A 7,749-nucleotide genomic window follows, 5' to 3' on the forward strand; every position below is an offset into this window, starting at 1 on the left:
GCATAGCTAGCTCTGGGAAAGAGCCAGCAACCTGTGTGAGGGGCCTTAGAGCCTGCTCCTCCTACTAGGAGTAGAGCGGTGACCACAGATGTGGCCTTCCACAAGGAGGGAGTGTGGAACAGGGCCAGAGACAGTGAAGGGCCAGCATAGCTCAAGCACACATCCTGGGCAGAGTTGTAACATGAGGGCCTCCTCATTCCCAAGAGTGTGGTGAGCAAAGTTATGGATCAATGGCCCACCTGAGAACCACAGGGGTTGTGTCTAAAAGTGATGAGACCCAAGCCACATTCTGGATCAACAGAATCAGAATCTTAGGGGTGAGGTTCAGGCCCCAGGTATCAGAATATTTTAAAGACATCTCAGGTGATTCAAATGTGACCCACAGGAAGAGCAACTGGAGTCATGCTGTCAGATATGGTGGCTATTTAAGTTTAAATTAATTAAAATAAATCAAAATAGTCATCTAGTTCCTCGGTTGCACTGGTCATGTTTCCAGGGCCCAGTAGCCACATGTGGGTTCTATGGTGGACAGCACAGAAATACAGCATGTGCATCACTACAGAAGTCCCACCGGCCAGTGCTGCCCACAAGGGGTGAGGGGCTGCATGGAGACGACCACACTATAGGGCCAGGACTAGGGCCAAGCAAACCTGGCCAGGAATAAACACTCAGGTATCTCAGTCACCCCTTTCTGTGCCCTATTTCGCCACCCCCCCTCCAGCCTATCCCTTATCATTTCCCTTAAGTTATCTTTTCCTATCAAGAGCTCCTCTTCCTGTTTTCTAAAGTTTTATTTATTTACTTCTCCCATGAGAGAGAGATACAGAGAGAGGTAGGGAGGCACTCCCAACAGGGTCTTCACACCGTGATCCAACCCCAACTTCAGCCAGCTCAGATCACGGGCACCAGTACACCCATTTGCTAGGAAGCCCTGAGACATGAACCCAGAACCTTCCTATGTGGGTCCGGTTGCATTAACATGGCACCACCATTGGGCCCCCTCCAAAAAGAGTTTTGAAGAAACTTATGTTTTTCATCCTTTAAGGCGCCACTCAAAAATTCTCTGAGAAGCCTTCCCAGCCTATCTCAGGCCCTTGAAACCCACTTAGGCTTAACTCCCTTCTGCCCACCAGGCCATGGACTGTGCAGGAACCGTGCTGCATTCTTCACTGTATCCCAGTACTTAAGAGTGTCTAGCACACAGTAGGTGCTCAATAAGCCTGTGTCAAAAGATTAACTCAGAGCGTATGAACAAAGGCACGGTAATGCAAGTTCTGGCCAGATTTAATGCATGGGCTTTTCTAGGGGCTTTACTGGGGACAAGCCAATGGAATTAATATATGATAACTGCAGTACAGTGTCCAAACAGAGGAGGTATTTTCAGCAGAGGGGTCTCTCTGCCTTCTGATGGAGATGTGACTAGGTTGGAATTGCTGGGCTGTGGTGGATAGAATGTGAATTTTAAAGCCTTTAAGCAAGGCTCGGGGGGGTGGCTGGGGGGTTAGAGTTGGGGGGTTGGCAGTAGAGGGACACACAAACAGAAACAAAGCCCTGCTCCTTACCTGCCTTTCAAGAAGCCCTGAAAGGCCAGAGAATCTCAGCTGGCCTTCTCCCGGGCTTCATGTGCTACACAGACCACCTGGAAAGCATCATCCCTATACAACAAGACCCACTTTGGATTCAGCACAAGAGAACTGAGGTCCTTGGCTTGGCTCTTTTATTGCCTGTTTGTGTGACCTTGAGTAATTATTTAACCTCTCTGAGCCTGTGGCTTCTCCTCATCTGCAGAACTAATTTAATAGCACAAACCAGGTATATCTGGACTGAGGCTCAAATAAAGAGACAAATCCCTCGTGGGTTCCACTGGGTTGCCCACAAATAAAGTGTGTTCTGACGCTGCCCCTGCCAGCTGGTCTTACAGTGCCCAGGCCAGAGGACTCCCCTCCGGGCAAGCACTAGTTGTTCTCAGGGAAGCTGGCAGAGCTGGGTGCTGCCTGCTGCAATGAGATTTCAGATATATGGTAGCTCAGGGATTTCTAGATGGAGGGAGGGCCAGGTGAGAGACTGGAGGTCTTCATCTGGTGGCCCTGAGATGCAGCGGGTGCAGGTTTGCAGGCAGGGTCAGGAACTCTGGCTTGGAGTATGTAAGCAGAAGACCCAGCCAAACCCCAAACCACTATCCGGCCAGAGGCAGGAAAGTGAATCAGAGGCAACCAGGAAGAAGCCTGAGGTTAACCTTGTGCAGACTGCGGGCCATGGCAAGGAAGCGGCTGGGGGGTCTGGGGTCTGGGCAGGGCCTGGGTGGGCATCTCATGACCCCTCAACAGGCACTAACGTCACTTGAGGGTGGGTGGTGCTCAGACAGCCCTGGGGAAAAGATGCCATGTTTCTCATGAGCGCCCCTTGCTGCCCCAGTGAAGGTCCCTCTGCTAGAGCAGCACCTCTCTCCCTTGCTTTCCTTCCGCAGATTCTAAAAGGGGTTAGGGCTGACCAGGCTTTATCGCTCTGGGTTCCAGGACTGCTGAGGGGGCAGAGTAGACAGCACCGGCCTGGAAAGCCCCAAGGCAAAGTGGCTAAACCACGGAAAGGATTGTTCACTCTCCCCGCACGGGAACTGTGGCTTCTGTGGCCTGGTCCCTGGTCTAGAACGTTAGGAAAGCCCACCAGTTGACCCCCATAGCCCTGTTGAAGTCCACACTTACTCAGCCCCGCAACTGGGTGGCAGTGAGTCAGAAGAGGTTGTGGATCGGGGTTGGGGAGGAGGATGGGTCAGGGGAGCTATCGGGTAAATTCCTGGAGGCCGAGTGAAAGCCCTGAGCTGGTCTCTAGCCACTCTGTTCCACAGGCCCTTCCCTGCTTTGAGGTCCTGGACTCCTGTCCCAGACACTCTGATCTGTGGTCCTTTCATGTGTGTACACCTAGTGAGGCCTGTGAAGGCAGGAGCCTTGTCCTCAGTCATTCATTCATTTCGCTACTTATTGCTAGATGCTGAAGACAAAGCGACAAGGAAGAGTCAGGGAAGCAGACAGGTATTAGTCAATCAATTGTACAATAAAGTATCTAGTCATAAAATCTGAGCAGAGGTATGGAGATACAGGTGCTGTGAGAGCTTCTAATAGGGAACCTGACCCAGAGATGTAAGGCCTTTCAGGCTTTCAGGACGATCAAGGCAGAGGAAGCCAGAGAAGCATTATACGGGTGAAGCATGGCCTGTGCCTCCTCCCTAGGCAAAGCTGCTGACAAGACTGAAAGGAAAGCTGTTCACTTATTTTCTAGTTTGTGTAAGGCACTGTATAAAAATGCAATCTCTTTCCATCCTGTAACAGCCTCCTGAGCTAGGTGCTAATTCCCTGTTTTATAGATGGAGAAACTAAGACTTAGAGAAACTTAGTCAAGACCACAGCAGTTGGTAAGTGGCAAAGCCTGGATTTGAACCAAGGTTTAACTGTTTTCAAATCCCACACTTTCATCATATCACTCTAATAGATGCATAACAGATGCTTCTTACACAAAGGGATAGCTCATGTAAGCCCAGTGGGCTTTGAAGGTCTCTAGGGCTTGGTATTCTTTTTCTCTTCAGAAGGATTGTGTGGTCTGAAGTGGACAGAGGTGCCTGTGACAGACTGCTGCTCTCTCACCCTTCTACTAACCTTAAATTCACAAGAAAGGAAGAGAGACCCATCTTAGGTAGTATGCCCACTGCCTGGGCCTCATGGAAAGGCCTGTCTTGACTGCTAGCACCTCTTTCTGGTTTTCTTTGGTTTGGATTCTTGGCAATCCATGTGTGTGGTTTTTTAAAATTATTTTTAATTTTATTAATTATTGTTATTTAATTTGCTATAGTGCATGTGCACTCTCCAGAGAGAGACAGAGAGAGAAAGAGAAAGTGAGAAAGCAAGCTACTAGGTCTGGGACTTGAACTGCAGTTGGCCACATGGGAGTCCAGTGCCTTAATCACCATGCCACCTGCTGGCCCCAAGTCGTATGTTTTTTTCCCTGTCCACCCTTTGAGCATCCACCCTTTGAGCACCTCCTCAGGCCCTGATTAATCATTGACTCAGGGACATCTGGGCCCTGATCACTCCAACTGGCAGCATTCTTATTTTGCCTGATCATGACCTTCTTGAATAAAGAAGCTATAAATTTGAGCCCCCACCCATACAAACACATCTGGGCAGATCTTCAGGGGATGTTGTCTAGGCCTGGGATGGGGTTGTATGGGCAATACCGCATTAGGGCCACGGAGTGTGACATCTGTAAGCTACATGCTCTAGTGACTCAGCATAAAAAGCTAAAGGCTGGACTGGAACCAGCAGTTGGTGTAATGGTTATGTCGCTGTACTCCCATGTAGTCGACTGTAGTTCGAGTCCAAGACCTGGTGGCTTAAACTCATGCTGGGCACGTGTGTGTACGTGCCCAAGTTCCAAGAGAAGAATGGAGGAGAAGGGATTGCAGTGTGGCCATCACCCCTGGGGTATGATTTCTTGCTTTCTATCTCTGTTTTTCTGGTGAGCATACATGGCCTATAGCCAAAAACTCTTAAAAAAAAAAAAAAGGCTAAAGGCTGGGGGCTAGAGGACTTTTGGAGCAAGAACAGAGCCCTCTCTCTGTTTTTGATATTTGAGGGAGCTCCAAAGTAGCATCATTATTATCAGAGTGTACTGTGAGTGTTCAATCTATGTTGGTTTTCCTGAAATGAGCTCCACACCCACACAGGAGCTCTCTCCAACTATCTACTCTCCAAAAGAAGAGCTGTAGGCTTGAAGGTAATTTGGCCCAAATCCTGTGCTATATTCAGAATATTTTTCTATAGTAGCAACAATAAACCCTGGGGAGGGGGTAGAAATCTGATTTCTAGAGCTGATGCAATATATTATTTTAAATGTCTAGTTTTCTTTCTTTTTTTTTTTTTCTTTTCTATTTTTTTTTTAAGAGAGATTTTTGTAATAGGGTGCATGAGCTCACTGGACAGACAGAGAGATAGAAAGCAAGAAATCACCCCCCAGGGGAATGGCCACACCGCAGTCCCTTCTCTTCCATTCTCTTCTTGAGATTTTGAGTGCACATGTACATGCACCTGCTGTGAGTTTTAAGCTGCTGGGTTCAGGACCCAAACCATGGTTGACTACATGGGAGCCCAGCAATGTAACCACTACACCATCTGCTGGTTCTAATTAAATATTTAGTTTTCAATAACAACAAAAAAATTAATAGCATGTAAAAGTACAAGAAAGTATATCCTGTACATAGGAAGAAAAAGCAGTCAACAGAAACTGTCCCTGAGAAAGCCAAATACAGTCTTACTAGACAAAGACATTAAAGCAAGTATTTTAAATGTGTTCAAAGATCAAAGGAAAATATATTTAAATAACTAAAGGAAAATATAAGAGTTATGTCTCACCTCAAGACATCAATAATATCAATAAAATGATAAAAAAAATATATGTATACATACACAGAATAGAAATCTTAGAATTGAAAAGTACAATAACTGAAATGAGAATTTCACCAGAGAGGCCTAACAGCAGATTTAAATGCTCAGAAGAAAAAAAATCAATGAACTTGAAAGTAAGTCAATTGAGATTATCCAGTCCAAGGAACAGAAGTTATGAAAAACAATGAAGAAATGTGTACAGAGCCACAGAGACTCGTGGGACATCATGAACATACCAACATATGCATGATGGGAATATGAAAAGGACAGAAGAGAGAGGGAAGGGTAAAAGAAATATTTGAAAAAATACTGTTTGAAAACTTTCCAAATTTGATGAAAGATGCTAATGTACAATTCAAGAAGCTCAACACACTCCAGGTAGGATAAGGTCAAAGATATCCACACCTGAAAATATTATAATCAAACTTTTGAAAGACAAAGAGAGACTCTTCAAAGCAACAAGAGGAAAGTGACTCATTTAGTACAAAGAATCCTCAATAAGATCAACAGCTGATTTTTTTCATCAGAAACCATAAAGGCTAGAAGATAGTGAGGCTGGATGTTCAAAGTGCTGAAGACGGAAAAAACAACAAACAACAACTGTAACCAAGAATTCTATATCCAGCAAAACTATCATGCAAAATGAAAGAGAAATGAAGACATTTCCAGATTTAAAAAACTGAGTTTGTCACTGAGAAGATCTGTCTTTCAAGAAATATCAAGGGAGTCCTTCAGACTAAAATGAAAATGTACTAGATAGTAACTTGAATCTACTTTATGAAACAAAGAGCACCAGTAAAGGTATATGAATAGGTAAATATAAAAGATATAATGTTCATTTTTATTTGATTTAAAAGCAAAATTCAGGGACCATGGTTCAAGTCCTGGACCCAGTGGCCTGAAATTCACACCCAGTGTGTATGCATGCTTGCCCAAAATCCCAGGAGGAGAATGGAGAAGATGAGATTGTGGCATGGCCAGCTCCATGGGAAGTGATTTCTCACTTTCTCTTTTATCATTTCTCTCTGTCTCTCTCCAAAAAGTGCATACACCCTATGGCAAAAAAATCTTAAAAAAAAAAAAAAAAGTTTCTTTATGGGGCTGATACATGGCATAGTGGTTAAAGTATTGGACTTCCACATGGCAGATCACAGTTTGAGTCCTGGACCCAGTGACTTGAAACTCACTGGGCATGCGTGCTTGTATGCATGTCCCAAATCCTGAAACAAGAATGAAATACTGAAACAAGAATGGAGGAGAAGGGATTGCAATGTGACCATCCCCCAGAGGGTAATTTCTCACTTTCTCTCTTTCTCTGTGTCTCTCTGGCACTCTACCATAAAAATCTCTCTCTAATAATAATAATAATAAAAATTTTAGATAAAAATTCAAGGGTTGGGGACCAGCAGTTGGTGTAATGGCTATGTTGCTGGACTCCCATGTGGTCGATCGTTGTTCGAATCCTGGACCCAGTGGCTTAAACTCACGCCAGGCATGTGTGCGTGCGTGTCCAAGATCTTGAGAGGAGAATGGAGGAGAAGGGATTGCAGCATGGCCATCCTCCCTGGGGGGCGATTTCTCTCTTTCTGTTTGTCTGTCTCTCTCTGTCTTTCTGGCTAGCACACGTGCACTATAGCAAAAACCTCTTAAAAAAAAAATTCAAGGGCTGGCAGGTGGTGTGGTAATTAAGACTTTAGATCCCACATGGCCAACTCCTTGGTTCGAGTTTCAGATCAACAGCCTGAAAAATATGCTGGGCTCATGTGCATGCATGTCCAAGAATCCCAAGAGAGGAATGGGGAAGAAGGGATTGCAGTGTGGCCATACCTTCAGGGGGTGACTTCTCACTTTCCCTCTCTCTCTGCCTCTATTTCTGGGGAGCACACACACTCTATGGTAAAAAAAAAAAAGAGTAAAAAAGAAGAGTAATAATCATAAATCTATGCCAATGATCAAAAAAGTTTAAAGAGGTCATTTGTGATAATAAGATCATAAAAATGGGGGTGGAACAGAGCTATTTTGGAGAAAAGTTTTGTGTACTATCAAAATTAAGTTGGTATTAATTTGAACTAGATTATTATAAATTAAGATGCTAATAGTAATCCCTAGGGCAGTCACTGGGAAAACAACTCAAAAATACATAAGAAAAGGAATAATATGGGAATTAAAATGGTACACCCAAGTAGTGGTCTATGAAAATCTCAATCTCCAGCAATCAGTGAAAAATGGGGAGCCTTAACCCCCTGAAAACACATCCTCTTTGTCCCTCGTCCTTATGCTCTACTTCTGTTTTACAATATAAAAAATCCGGCAT

The sequence above is a fragment of the Tupaia chinensis genome, unplaced genomic scaffold, assembly GCF_000334495.1.
Source record: "Tupaia chinensis unplaced genomic scaffold, TupChi_1.0 Scaffold000270_1, whole genome shotgun sequence".
Taxonomy (NCBI): domain Eukaryota; kingdom Metazoa; phylum Chordata; class Mammalia; order Scandentia; family Tupaiidae; genus Tupaia; species Tupaia belangeri.